Below are 14708 nucleotides of genomic sequence, written 5' to 3' on the forward strand. Positions count from 1 at the left end.
TTTTAGTGGGGGTAACCTATTTAATCCTCACAATAATCTGGAGAGGTAGATATAAAACTGTCACCAATTTATAGATGGGAACACTGAGGCACAGACAGGTCAAGCAACTGGCTTAAAGTTGCACAGCTAGTAGGTAGAGGAGCTGGGAATTGAACCCAGGTGGAAAGATTATTCTCTGCATCCCCACAGGTCATCTGCTCTGTTGTTCTATCTGGGTGTCTGCCTCTTAATACCTTCATCACCACCTGGGTGGGGGACTCCCAAACGAGCCGGTACTTGGTAAAATTATTTGCACCCAACCCTTGTCTCAGGGGTCTGCTTCAAGGAGATGCCAGCGAAGGTAGGGACCCTCTATGGTTTCCTTCTGTCCAACATCTTCACTTTCTTTGTGGTGGCTGTCTTCCCACACTTATCATCCTATGGCTTGAGTGGAATAGATCCCATTCCCAGATTCCAGGGGTAGGCAAGTCTCTTATATTATCCAAACAGAGGATCCCCTCTTTTTGGCTAGAGTGATTGGTTCAAGAATGGGCATGTCACTCAAAGCAGGCTGGTAGAAATCAAGTTTAGGATTATTGTTGGAAAGAGAAGTCATCCTTCCATGATTATTCAACTCCATGTAGATGTGCAGTTGGGTTGTCAGCAGACCTCTGCCACCTCACAGGAAAGGCTTGTCTGGGAATGAAGTCTGCACAGGGGACCATGGGGCTAGCAGGTGGAGAAAAACTGCTCCCTGATACCATTCCTGAGTGTCTGTTTTAATAGGTTTCATTATTATTTAGCTGTGGCAAAGCCAACCTATCTGGAGATGACTGCCATTGATACACTAGCTTGTGACACTCACAAGATCCCAAAAGAAGGAGTATATGTCACCCTCCCAGGAGGCCTCCTGAGGAAGCATCAGAGTCAGGCAGGAGGCCGAAAGGCAAGGGAGCTGTGGACAAGTCTTTATTGTGGTTTCTGCAGGAAGGAGCAGATGAGAGAGGGTAGCGAGTAGGTTCAGGATTGGCTAGTTTAAAATATTTCAATCCAGGCATGGTGGTTTACGCCTATAATCCCAGCACTTCAAGAGGCTGAGGTGCGTGAATTGCCTGAGCTGAGGAGTTCACAACCAGTCTGGACAACATGATGAAACCCCATTTCTACAAAAAATGCAAGAACTGGCCGAGTGTGGCGGTGTGCCCCTATAGTCCCAGCTAAGGTGAGAGGATGGCTTGAGTTCAGGAGGTGGAGGTTGCAGTGAGCTGAGATCATGCCACTGCACTCTTGTCTGGGTGACACAGTCAGATCCTATCTCAAAAGAAAGAAAGAAAAGGAAGAAGGGAGGGAGGGAGGGAGGGAAGGAAGGAAGGAAGGAAGGAAGAAAGGATAAGGGGAAGGGGAAGGGAAGGAGAAAGGGAAGGAAAGGAAAGGAAAGAAGGAAGGGAGGGAGGGAAGGAAGGAAGGAGAAGGGGAAGGAGAAAGGGAAGGAAAGGAAAGAAGGAAGGGAGGGAGGGAGGGAAGAAAGGAAGGAAGGAAGGAAGGAAGGAAGGAAGGAAGGAAGGAAGGAAATATTTCAGTGGACCCTGGGGTATAGGGGATGTTTCTGGCTGCCTGTCACTGGGCCCTGGGTGATTAGGGGCAAGGTAGGGAGGTGACAAGGAAGGCTGAGGCAAGTCCTGACTCAGGACTCAGGCCTCCCATCAGGTTGTCTAGAACAAACAATGCATGCTGAGAAGATGTTAAAGCTTCAAGTTTAGAGAAGCCAGAAACCCGGTTCATCCAGTCCATGGATCCAACCATACCTTGATTTTGGATGTTGTCAGTTATGTGAGCCAATAAATTCACTTCTCTTTTGCTAAATCCAATGTAAATATTGCCACTTGCAAACAAAAAAAAATGCCACAGCTAATTAAAGACAGATTTTGGAGTAAGAAACCCGGTATCTTAATATCTAGGTCAGTGTTTCTTCTGCTGCACCTCTGGAAGTGCTCAGCTGTGCCCCAAATCTATGCCTCATGTCCCCCGACTGCAAGAAACAGTGTGGATGACTCAGTGGACATCACAACGACATCTGGGTGATCAACCACAGCCTCCAGTTGCCACTTGGTGGGAGAACAAAGGAATTGTGGCATGCTCAGCTAGGGCTACAAGCCCTTCAAGTGAAGCCAGGCACCTACTCCATTCCATTCTCCTCAGGATAACAGATTAAAATTCCAGGAGTGTGTACCTGTTGTGTATTTGGGAGATTGTTTTTCTGCATAAAGAGACCACTTGAGACCCTGTAAGCAAAGACTAATGGGACTGAGTCAAAATCTGGGAATCTGATGAACTAACGTACTCAAATGAAAATGATTTGTGGGCAAATAGGATAGAATAAATGCCTTGGGATTTTAATGGCATTGCAGTTAGAAAGTGCTTTCCTATTCTTTAGGGTCTGCTACCAAAGCAAAGCTTTTCTAGAGGGTATTTTTAAGAGACTCCAAGTTCTCTGAATGCAGGTGAAAGAGGAAGACATCACCACATGGTCTTGGCACAGGGTTTGACTACAGAAAACAAGACTCATAATAATAATGGATTTAGCAAGACAGGAGTTTGTTTCTTTCTCACATGAGTTTTCCAGCTAGTGTGACAACTCATTCTGTGAAGTCATCGGGGTGCAGGTTTCTCTCACCTTGGTGCTCTGCCACCCCCAAGATGCTGCCCCCATCTGCAAGCACCAAGTTGGCACCTCACGGTGTCCACATTCTAGACATCATGATTAGGGAAGAATATACCTCTTTTTTTTTTTTTTTTGAGACTGAGTTTTGCTCTGCCACTCAGGCCAGACTGCAATGGCACGATCTCTGCTCACTGCAATCTCTACCGCCTGGGTTCAAGCAATTCTCCTGCCTCGGCCTCCTGAGTAGCTGGGACTACAGGAGCCTGCCACCACACCCAGCTAATTTTTTGTATTTTTGGTAGAAATGGGGTTTCACCATGTTGGCCAGGCTGATCTTGAACTCCTGACCTTGTGATCCACCTGCCTTGGCCTCCGAAAGTACTGGTATTACAGGCATGAGCCACCGCAGCCAGCCGAATATACCTCTTTTAGGGGCACAGTACAGATGTTGCTCACAACTCATTGGCCAATTTAGTCACCTGTCCACACAAACTCGTATATGGACTTTATTCAAGGCAGCCTTATGCCAGCTAAAAGTTGAGGCCCTGGCTCCTATTGAACATAATTTCTCAACCTCAGTACCACTGGGATTTTGAGCCAGATAATCCTTTGTTGTAGGGGGCTGCCCAGTTCATTGTAGTATGTTTAGCAGCATCTCTGGCCTTTGCCTACAAGATGCCATTAGCATCCCTCCATCAACCACTTTGCCAAATGTCCCTTTGGAGACAAAATTGTCTCTGATGGAGAGCCACTTCAATTTAAGAAGGGGAGAGTAGAGATTAGGGGACAGTTAGCCATCCCTGCCACATACAGGTTGATATGTTTTTATTTCTTTCCTCCTCATATATGGAGCAGGGTGGTCATTAGGAACACCACTTTAGAAGTATTACTGAACACTTAATGCACTCACTGCCTGACGCTCATAGAAGCCAATACCATGGCAATGGCTTTTGAGAAAAGAAACGCTTTTTTGGGGGACATACAATAGCAAAAACATGGAATCAACCAAAATGCCCACCAATGATAGACTGGATAAAGAAAATGTGATACATATAATACATGGAATATCATGCAGCCATAAAAAAGAATGAGATCATATCCTTTGCAGGGACATGGATGGAGCTGGAGGTCATTATCCTTAGCAAATCTAATGCAGGAACAGAAAACCAAATACCGCATGTTCTCTTATAAGTGGGAGCTAAATGATGAGAACCCATGGACACAGAGTGGAACAACATATATTGGGGCCTTTTGGAGGGTGGAGAGTGGGAGGAGGGAGAGGATTAGTAAAAATAACTGACAGGTACTAGGGCTTAATGCCTGGGCGATGGAATAATCTATATAACAAACCCTAATGACACAAGTTTACCTATGCAACAAACCTGCACATGTACCCGTGAACTCAAGATAAAAGTTAAAAATAAAGAAAGAATGAAAGAAAGAGGAAAACAAAATAAAGAGAAAGAAAAGGAAGAAAGGAGGGAAGGGAAAGAAAGAGAAAAAGAAAGAAAGAAAGAAAGAAAGAAAGAAAGAAAGAAGAAAGAAAGAAAAGAAAAGAAACAAGAAAGAGAAAGAAGAAAAAGAAAAAAGAAAGAAAAGAAAGAGAGAAAGAAACAAGAAAGAGAAAGAGAGAAAGAAGAAAAGAAAGAAAAGAAAAAAGAAAAAGAGAGAGAGAGAAGCTTTCTTGTAAGTTGACTGGCAAGGAGAGAGCAGGAAATGGTCAAATCTGTCATCCTGAGCTGGGCACTGGGTCAGGTTTTATAAGCATAGGGTAATGAGGTGCAATCTGATTGGATCTTGTAATGAGGTGATGCTGGGAGGCATGATCTGATTGGATCCTGCCATGGGGTGACACCAGGGTTCAATGTGATTGGATCCTAGATCCTGCCCTGTGGTGTGGTGTTCGTTTCTTAATTCAGTCCCCATTCCTTGGTCTGAGAACTTAAGTTCCATCTGTGGTTGTACACTTGGTTCACCTGGGCACGCTCAGTTTATGTAACTTTAACCTGTGTGTTGATAGCAACTGAAAAACAACTCACAACTTCGTTACATAAAAGTTGAACCAGATTGGTCTGGTGTGGTCTTACCATGCTTTCCAAAGTTGTGGGCTGCAAGGGATAGGGAGTCAGGAAACCCAGTTCTAATCCAGCTCTTCCTCTATGAAGCTGTGTACTCTTGAACAAGTGTCTTTTCCTCTCTGGGCTTCAGCTTTCTCATCTGTAACATAGAGAGGTAATACGGAATGATTTCTAACAATACAAAGGCATTTATTATCCCCCAATACCTGTTCTCCACTGTCTCTGTAATAATGGAGTCTCACTGGGCACAGATTTGTCAGCTTGAGGCTATATTTCCCAGTCTCTCCTGTAGTGACATGTGGCCATGGGAATAAGTTCTCAGTGATGGAATGTGAGCAGAAATGATGTCAGCAAGCACCTACATCACTTGCTTAAAAGGAACTTTCTTGCCTTGCTACTTTTCTTTCTCTTTCTCATAGGTGAGTGAGAGATAGGGTGGGGTCACATCTATTACATGAAACAAAATGGAAGGAAATTTCACCCCTGAATGACTGTGTAGCTGGGTTGCTTCAGTGGCCTGGACCGCTCACTTCTGGACTCTTACAAAAGAGAGAAATAGCCTAGGTAAGAGGATCACTTGAGGCCTGGGATTCAAGACCAGCCTGGGCAACATAGGAAGACCCCCATCTGAAAGAAAGAAAGAAAGAAGAAAGAAAGAAAGAAAGAAAGAAAGAAAGAAAGAAAGAAAGAAAGAAAGAAAGAAAGAAAGAAAGAAAGAAAATACATACATAAATACATAAAATTAGCTGGGTGTGGTGGTGTGTGCCTCTAGTCCCAGCTACTTGGGAGGCTGAGGGGGAGGTATTGCTTGAGCCCAGGAGTTCAAGGCTGCAGTGAGTCATGATTGTACCATTGCACTCCAGCCTGGGTGACAGAGTGAGTCTCTGTCTCTTAAAAAAACAAAACAAAACAAAAAAAACAAAAAAAAAAACAATTTCAGGGAACAACTTCAATGTGGTCCATGAAAGTAACAACAACAACAACAACAAAAAGACAAAAATAAAAGCAAGAAATCAGCTTTAAAAACCCTACAGCCACTCTATTTTGAGATCTCTTTGTTTCAACAGCTTAGCTTATACACTAATATAGAGCATGTGCTTTTTTTCCCTCTACTCCAAATCTTATGTTCCTTTCTGCTACTTGTACTCTTTCTCAACTTAGTCCAGGGCAAAAGGAACATGCATTTTGGGGTTCTTCCTAGCTAGTTTAAGCAAAAGTGACTTATCCAGCCCAGGAAGCTCCTCTAATGAGGGCTACCAATGTGACATCAGAAAAGAGTGGTGGTCCCATCCCATTGGCCAAGAGCTCATCACATCAGCCCCAGCTGATGAGAGTGGCTGCCTTCTTCACAATCACTCCTACAGTCAGTGGTGTAATGCTCTCATAGTAGCTACTGTGGGTAGCTGCACATTTTTTTTTTCCAATGATGCTGTCTGCATCATAATTTCTAGAATCCTCCTGGAATTCAGACATTTGTCATTAAGAGTAGTAATAGCAAACATTAATCAAGTGCTATCTGTATGACAAGAACATTACATGCATTTTGTTCCATCTTTTTTTTTTTTCGAGACAGGATCTAGCTCTGTTGTCCAAGCTAGAGTGCCATGGTGTGATCATGTCTCACTGAAGCCTTGAACTCTTGGGCTTGAGTGATGCTCCTACCTCAGCATCCTGAGTAGGTGGGATTACAGGCTCATGGCACAACATCCAACTAATTTTTTTTTTTTGAGACAGAGTTTCGCTCTTGTTGCCCAGGCTGGAGTGCAGTGGCATGATCTCAGCTCACCACAACCTCTGCTTCCCGGATTCAAGTGATTCTCCTGCCTCAGCCTCCTGAGTAGCTGGGATTACAGATATGTGCCACCATCCCTGGCTAACTTTGTATTTTTAGTAGAGATGGGATTTCTCCATGTTGGTCAGGCTGGTCTTGAACTCCTAACCTCAGGTGATCTGCCCGCCTTGGCCTCCGAAAGTGCTGGGATTACAGGCATGAGCCACCACACCCGGCCAATTATTTTATTTTTATTTTTTGTAGAGACAGGGTCTTGTTATGTTTCCCAGGCTGGCCTCAAACTCTTGCCCTCAAGGGATCCTCCCCTTGGCCCACCAAAGCACTGGGATTACAGGTGTGAACCACCACACTGGGCCACATTCCATCTTTATGGCATCATTATGTGGTAGGCACTGTCTTTATTACCATTTTACAGATGACAAACCTGAGGTCCTGACAACACAACTTATCCAAGATCACATAGCTAGAAAGTGGCAGTAGGGTGTAGTCTGTCTTTCTCTGTCTGAAAGAGTTTTGCTATTGAAAATGAGTCATTGCCTTATTTACTGAATCCCGACAATGTTCCCAGCCCATAGGAAACCCAAAAGAATAATCAGAACCCAAAGAACTACCAGGCTCTCTTTTACGTTTCTGAAGGAAGAATCATGGCAGTCTGCTGATGTTTTGGTTTCCTGTACCTTATTACGGAGCTGGCCATGGTTACTGGCCATTTGGGTTTTCTCTGAGCCACTTCTGAGCAGAGAGGGACACACAGCCCATATAACGATATTGGGGCCCCTGTTTCACATTTTCAAATCTCTCCATGCACCCAATGCCTATTTCAGGAAATGGAACAAGGTTGGTGCTCATTTGTATCTGTTGAAGGGCACTGAGTCTCTTTGCAGTCAGCAGTGGTCATGCCAAGCTGTTCCCTGCAGTTGGAAGCACTCCAGCTTTAGAAATCACACAAAACAAATTGCAAACAGCGAGTGGAATAAATATTTGAGCATTTCAGGGCCACGGTGGCTTTGATGGTTAAGCTGAGTGTCTTGCTGAGGGGCAACAATCTGAGACTGACAGATCACAGGCTATGGAGGCCTTTGGTGGGTTGGACCCACTGTGCTGTTTGGCAAACCTGCCCCCAAAGACTCATTTGGAAGCTGCAGAGCGAATAGTTCAAGGCTACTGTGGAAAGTGCTGCCTCATGGGGCGTGTCTTGGAAGTGACTTGCTGTGTGACTCATAGGCTTTCTGGCTGCAAAGAACTCAGAGCGGCAGCATCAGCTTACCATGACACCAGTCAGGCTGTATCAAATCATGCCCTCCATGACAGCTAAAGTGCCCACCATTCCCCCAGCCTGGCCCTGGAGACTGGTCCTGACCTGGCCTCTGCCCTACCTCCCAGCGCCATCTACTATCATTTCTGTTCCTGTGTATTGAGAACAATTGTTCCCACCTTTTTGGGTATGAGTGCGAAGTTTGAAATCAGAGACATTTGCATTCAAGTTCTGGCTTTGTTATGACCTTCTGAGTGCTGAGCATGGTGCCTGGTATATAGGAATTAGTCAGTAAATAGTTTTATTTTTATCTTCTTATTAAAAACATTTTTTTAAGGGATAAGGTCTCTTAAAAATGTTGTCCAGGCTTGACTCAAACTCCTGGGCTCAAGTGATCCTCCTGCTTCAGCTTCCTGACTAGCGGGGACTACAGGTGAGTGTCATTGCACCTGGGTTACAAAAACAAGTCTTAAAACACATGACTCCTAGTCACTCAAAATGTGGTCCCTAGACCAGCAGCCTAAGTATCACCTGGGAACCTCTTAGAAATGCATTATCTCAGGCCATGTTCCAGACCTGCTAAACAAGAATCTGCATTTTCACAAGATCCCCAGGTGGCTCATAGGCACATAAGAGTTTGAGGAACACTGGCCTAATTCACAGAATTGTTCTGAAAATCAATGACATCAGATGTGCAAGTGCCCGGCAAGGAGTTTGGTATATCATAGATACTCAAATGATGAGTCATTCCTTTCTCTGACCCTTCCACACTTCTGTCCTAGAATGCAAAATCTCTGAAGCCAGGGGACCTGTCTCATTTCTCTTGAGACCATCAGTCAGATTTTCCACCTGAGTCATAGTAGGTGCTCAGAAAATTTTTAATTTCTAACAGCTTGGCGTAGCTTAGTGCAATAATTTTTCAGGCTACAGGTTGTAAACTATTAGTGGGTTCAGAAACAAATTTAGTGGATTTGAAAACAATTAGGGGAGGATTCTGGAAAGATGGCAGAGCAGGGATCACCAGGAATCTGTCTCTTGACCTAAACAACAATTGCACTGGCAGGATCTATTTGATGTAACTAATTTTGCCCAAGTGCAATGGCTCACCCCTCCAATGCCAGCACTTCTGTAGGCCGAGATGGGCAGATCACTTGAGCTCAGTGATTTGAGACCAACTGGGGTAACATGCTGAAACCCTATCTCTGCAAAACATATAAAAATTAGCTGGGTGTGGTGGTGTGCCTGTAACCTCAGTACTCAGGAGACTAAGGCAGGAGAATCACTTGAGCCCAGGAGGAGGAGGTTGCAGTGAGCCAAGATTGCACCACTGCGCTCCAGCCTGGTCAGTGTGAATGAGATGCTGTTTAAATACATACATATATATATATATATATATATATATATATATATATATATATATACATACACACACACACACACATATGTATGTATTTGATCTCTCTCTCTCTTTCTTTCTCTTTCTCTCTCTCTCTCTCTCTCTCTCTCTCTCTCTCTATATATATATATATATATATATATATATATATGATGTAACTATTTTATAACACTGGCATCTATTTGAAGGATTTCAACTTCCAAGAGAAGGCTTGGATGGTAAATTTTGGTTAATTTCAGTCAATTTCAGCTGATACCAAGGTAACAGTTCCCTATCCCCAGCATAGGGGACGATGCACATGTTCCTATAGCAGCTTACAGGGTGCAAAGGAGCCAGGGTGAACAAAAAGAACTTTGTCTTAAAAAAAATTGGGAATCTGTGTTCTGATTGTGATTGCTGCTCCTGATTATGAAGATACAGACACACAGTGAGCAGCCACTTTTGCCCACCTCCCCACGCTACTGCAAGCTCCTCCCACTCTGGCTAAAGCAACTTCCAGGGTATTTAAAGGGCCATTTTCTTTCCTTTCCTTTTGTTCTCCTCGAACTGGGGATCCCACAAGAAAAGAGAGAGAAAGGGGCAGGGAGGCTTTTTTTTTTTTTTAAGAAAATAATGGCTGAAAATATTCCTAAATGATGAAAGACATAAATATAAACATCCAAGAAGTTCAATAAACTTCAACAGGATGAACTCAAAGAGACTCATATTAAAACACATTATAATAAAACGGTTCAAAAACAAAGACAAAGAAAAAATCTTGAAAATATCAAGAGAGAAGCAACTTGTCAGGGGTAAGGATCCTTAATAAGATTATCAGCAGATTTCTCATTAGAAACTTTGAGGGCAAGAAGGCAGTGGACTGATATAGTCAATATACTAAAAAACAACAACAACAACAACAACAACAACAAAAAACCTGTGAACCAAGAATTCTGTAACTGGCAGAACTGTTCTCCCAAAGTAAAAGAGACATACCCAAATAAACAAAAATGGACTGAGGAAGTTTATTACCACCAGACCTGCCCTGCAATAAATGCTAAAAGGAGTCCTGCAGGTTGACATGTAAGAAGACTAGACAGTAATTCAAAGCTGTATGAGGAAATAAAGATCTTAAAAAAATACATACATGAGTAATTATAAAAGCTTGTATTATCCTAACTTTAGTTTGTATTAGTGTAACTCCACATTTTGTTTTCTATGCTATTTAAAAGATTAATGCATAAGAAATTATTAGTTTTTGATTTTTGACACATAATGTATAAAGATGCAACTTTGCAACATCAATAAACAGGGGTGGGGACAGAGCTGATAGAAGGAGAGTTTTTGTATGTTATTGAAGTCATGCTGGTTTAAATTCAGATTGGAGTGGTATAACATTAGAATGTTAAATGTAAGGCCGGGCGCGGTGGCTCAAGCCTGTAATCCCAGCACTTTGGGAGGCCGAGGCGGGTGGATCACGAGGTCAAGAGATCGAGACCATCCTGGTCAACATGGTGAAACCCCGTCTCTACTAAAGATACAAAAAAATTAGCTGGGCATGGTGGCACGTGCCTGTAATCCCAGCTACTCAGGAGGCTGAGGCAGGAGAAATGCTTGAACCCAGGAGGCGGAGGTTGCGGTGAGCCGAGATCGCGCCATTGCACTCCAGCCTGGGTAACAAGAGCGAAACTCCGTCTCAAAAAAAAAAAAAAAAAAAAAAGAATGTTAAATGTAATCCCCATGGTAACCACAAGGAAAATAGCTGTGAAATATGCATTTATACACAAACGAAATGAGAAAGGAATTAAAACATGTCACTACAAAAAAGTCAACTAAACACAGAAGAAGACAGGATCACAGGAAATGAGGGACAAAAAAGCTTAAGACATATAGAAAGCAAATGGCAAAATGACAAAAACCGAGTCCCTCAGCAATTACTTTAAATTTAAATGGATTAAATTCTCCAGTCTAAACACAGAGATTGGCAGAATGAATTGATTAAGAAAACACCATCCAACTATATGCTGTCTACAAGATACTTTAGATCAACGAATACAAATAGGTTGAAAGTGAAAGGATGAAAAAGCTATTCGATGCAAACAGTAAGAAGTGGCTGTAAATGAGCCAGTTACAAAAAGACAAAGACTCTGTGATTCCGCTTACGTGAGGTACCCAGCGTAGTCGAATGCATAAAGATAGAGTAGAATGCTGGCTGGAGTGGGGAGAAGGTTGTGGGGGGAGGGAATAGAGAGTTATTGTTTAATGAACACAGAGCTTTAGTTTTGCAAGATGAAAAAATATCTGGAGGTTTAGTGTGGTGGCTCATGCCAGTAATTTGACATGAGAGAATTGCCTAAGGCCAGGAATTCAAGAGCAGCCTGGACAACACAGAAGGATTTCATATTTCTTTCTCTCTCTCTCTCTCTCTTTCTCTCTCCTCTCTCTAGATATATATTTGATGTAACTATTTTATAACAGAGAGAGAGAGAGAGAGAGAGAGAGATCTTGTCTGGAGAAAGATTATGATAATATTTGCAAAACAATATGAATGTCCTTAATACCATTGTAAACTTAAAAATGTGGCACATATACACCATGGAATACTATGCAGCCATAAAAAAGGATGAATTCATGTCCTTTGCAGGGACATGGATAAAGCTGGAAACCATCATTCTCAGCAAACTAACACAAGAACAAAAAACCAAACAGCACACGTTCTTACTCATTAGTAGGAGCTGAACAATGAGAACACATGGACGCAGGAAGGGAAACATCACACACCAGGGCCTGTTGAGGGGTGGGGAGCTAGGGGAGGGATAGCATTAGGAGAAATATCTAATGCAGAATGAATTGATTAAAAAAACACCATCCAACTGTATGCTGCCTGCATGATACTTTAGATCAACAAATACAAATAGGTTGACAGTGAAAGGATGAAAAAGCGATTCAATGCAAATAGTAAGAAGTAGCTGTAAATGAGCCAGTTACAAAAAGACAATAGTTGATGGATACAGTAAACCACATGGCATGTGTATACCTATGTAGCAAACCTACATATTCTGCACATCCCAGAACTTAAAGTATAATAAAAAATGGTTAAGATGATAAACTTTGTTGTATGCATTTCACCAATAACACATAAAAATGTGTAATTCAAAAAATAATAATTAGAATAGGTACAGTAAGTGTTGGTTCATGAAATTTTGTTTTTGTTGTGTGTGTGCATTTGTGCACATGTGGGTGTGTACTGGGTCACCAAGTAAAATGTATATCTCCCTGAGGGTCATTGTCTCAAAAGTGTGGTCATTGTCTAAAAGGCTTAGTGGTTCTGTGCATAGTTTCTGGAGTCAGAATTGGATCCAAATTCCAGCGCATCTGTTTACTGACTCTGTGCCCTTGGGCAAGTTACTTAACCTCGCCAAACCTCAGTCTCCACATCTGTAAATGTAGATAAGTGTAAGTCTCATTACATAGGATTGTTGTGAGGAGTAAATGCGAGGGTTAATGTAAACTGGGTGGCAGCTTGCCTGGCAGACTGTAAGAGTTTCATGAATGGCAATGGCACCATTAGAATTAGAATGTTCTGTCTAAATCTAGTAGGGAAATCAAGGAAACAATATGGCCAAATAGGAAGCGTATTTTGACTGCAGGAAATGGGGGAAATTTCTTCCAGACATTTGCAGATTCCAGGCGTGTGCAGTGAGAGAGACTTCCTGAAGAAGGCAAAACTGGGGCTATCGTTTGAAGACAGGTAAGATGTAGGTGGGTGGATGGGATTGTACAGTCCCTTTCTAGAAGTCAGAAGTGCTGCAAGCAAAGTGTGGAGGCTCAGAGGCTCATTCCTATTTCTGGCTTCCTGGAATTCATGGTTTAAGTATCACAATCAGTGGGGATCCCTCCCTATTTGGATGGGAAGAAACCTGCCTGGTTGAGAGGAAACCCTCTGGCAAGGCTATTTTTATTTGGTGAGAATGTTCTGTTGGGACCGGGGTAAAAATGGCCCTCCATCTGTCCAGTTGGGTTATTGGCACCTGCATGGAAGAGGCGGAGTTGGGAAATATAGCAGAGGCTCCCAGCAAATGGCTCTTTTTCCTCTGTGCAAATCCTCTGGATTTTGGCGCTGGAAGTTCTTTTAAATCAGACACCACAGGAGAGAACGGCGCTTTCCCAGGCACGTATTATACCCACTCATTTACTTATTTTTTAAATTGTGATCACATATGCACAACAAAATTTACCAATTTAGCTTTACCATCAACTTTAAGTTTACCATTAAACTTAAAAGTTATTATAAATTGATAATTTATAATTGCATAAATATATGGGGTACAAAGTGATGCTATGATTTATGAATATAATGTGCAATAATTAAATCAAGCTAGTTAACATATCTATCACCTCAAATACTTAACTTTTTTTGTGGTAAAAGCATTTGAAATGGACTCTCTTAGCAATTTTGAAATGTACAATACTCTATAATTATATTCACTTTGCTGTGCAATAGAACTCAAAAAAAGAAAACAACATATACTTCTCCTGTCTGAGATTTTGTACCCTTTGACAATCTTCTCTGCATTCCTCCAAGCTTAGTCATTTTTTTCCTTATTATTATTACATGTTTAAGAGGCCATGCTAATCTTCTCTATTAGCATTCCAATTTTAGTATATGTGCTGCTGAAGTGAGCACCTTAGCCATTTTTTAAGTGTACAATTCAGGGCATGAAGCACATTCAGAATGTTGTACAAGCATCACCACTATCCATTTCTAGAACTGTTTTTTTTGTTGTTGTTGTTGTTTGCTTTTGATATGGAGTCTCACTTTGTCACCCAGGCTGGAGTGCAGTGGCTCGATCTCAGCTCACTACAACCTCCACCTCCTGGTTCAAGCGATTCTCCTGCCTCAGCCTCCCAAGTAGCTGGGATCACAGGCATATGCCTGGCTAATTCTTGTATTTTTAGTAGAAACAGGGTTTTACCATGTTGGCCAGGTTGGTCTTGAGCTCTTGACCTTAGATGATCCTCCCACCTCTGCCTTCCAAAGTGCTGGGATTACAGGTGTGTGCCTCCATTCCCAGCTCATTTCCAGAACTCTTTCATCCATCTTAATAGAGACTCTTCACTGGTTAAACAATAGCTTCCCATTCCTGCCTACCCCTAGCCCTTCCAGTCTACTTTTGGTCTCTACAAATATGCCTATTGTGGGTACCTCTTCTCAGTAGAATCGTGCTATATTTGTTCTTTTGTGTTTGACATATTTCACTTAGCATGTTTTCAAGCTTCATCTGTGTTATAGCATGCATCAGAACTCCATTCCCTTTTATGGCTGAATAATATTCCCAAGTATTATTATTATTATTATTGTTATTTTGAGACAGGGTCTCACTCTGTTGTCCAGGCTGGAATGCAGTGGTGTGATCTCAGCTTACTGCAACTTCTGTCACTGGGATTCAGGTGATTCTCCTGCCTCAGCCTCCTGAGTAGCTGGGATTATAGGTGAACATCAACATGCCCAGCTAATTCTTAGATTTTTGAAGCCCTGAGTGATATGCAGATTCTCAGACATGTGA

General features: G+C 42.4%; 1 non-coding gene across 1 annotated transcript; it reads right to left on the bottom strand.

Moving 5' to 3' along the window:
* Nucleotides 1-13723: 13723 nt before the first annotated feature.
* LOC120367445 (U6 spliceosomal RNA) lies at nucleotides 13724-13828 on the bottom strand. The gene has a single exon (XR_005581830.1). It is a non-coding gene; the product is annotated as a U6 spliceosomal RNA (small nuclear RNA).
* Nucleotides 13829-14708: the final 880 nt, after the last annotated feature.

The sequence above is a fragment of the Saimiri boliviensis genome, chromosome 12 (assembly GCF_048565385.1).
Source record: "Saimiri boliviensis isolate mSaiBol1 chromosome 12, mSaiBol1.pri, whole genome shotgun sequence".
NCBI classification, from domain to species: Eukaryota; Metazoa; Chordata; class Mammalia; order Primates; family Cebidae; genus Saimiri; species Saimiri boliviensis.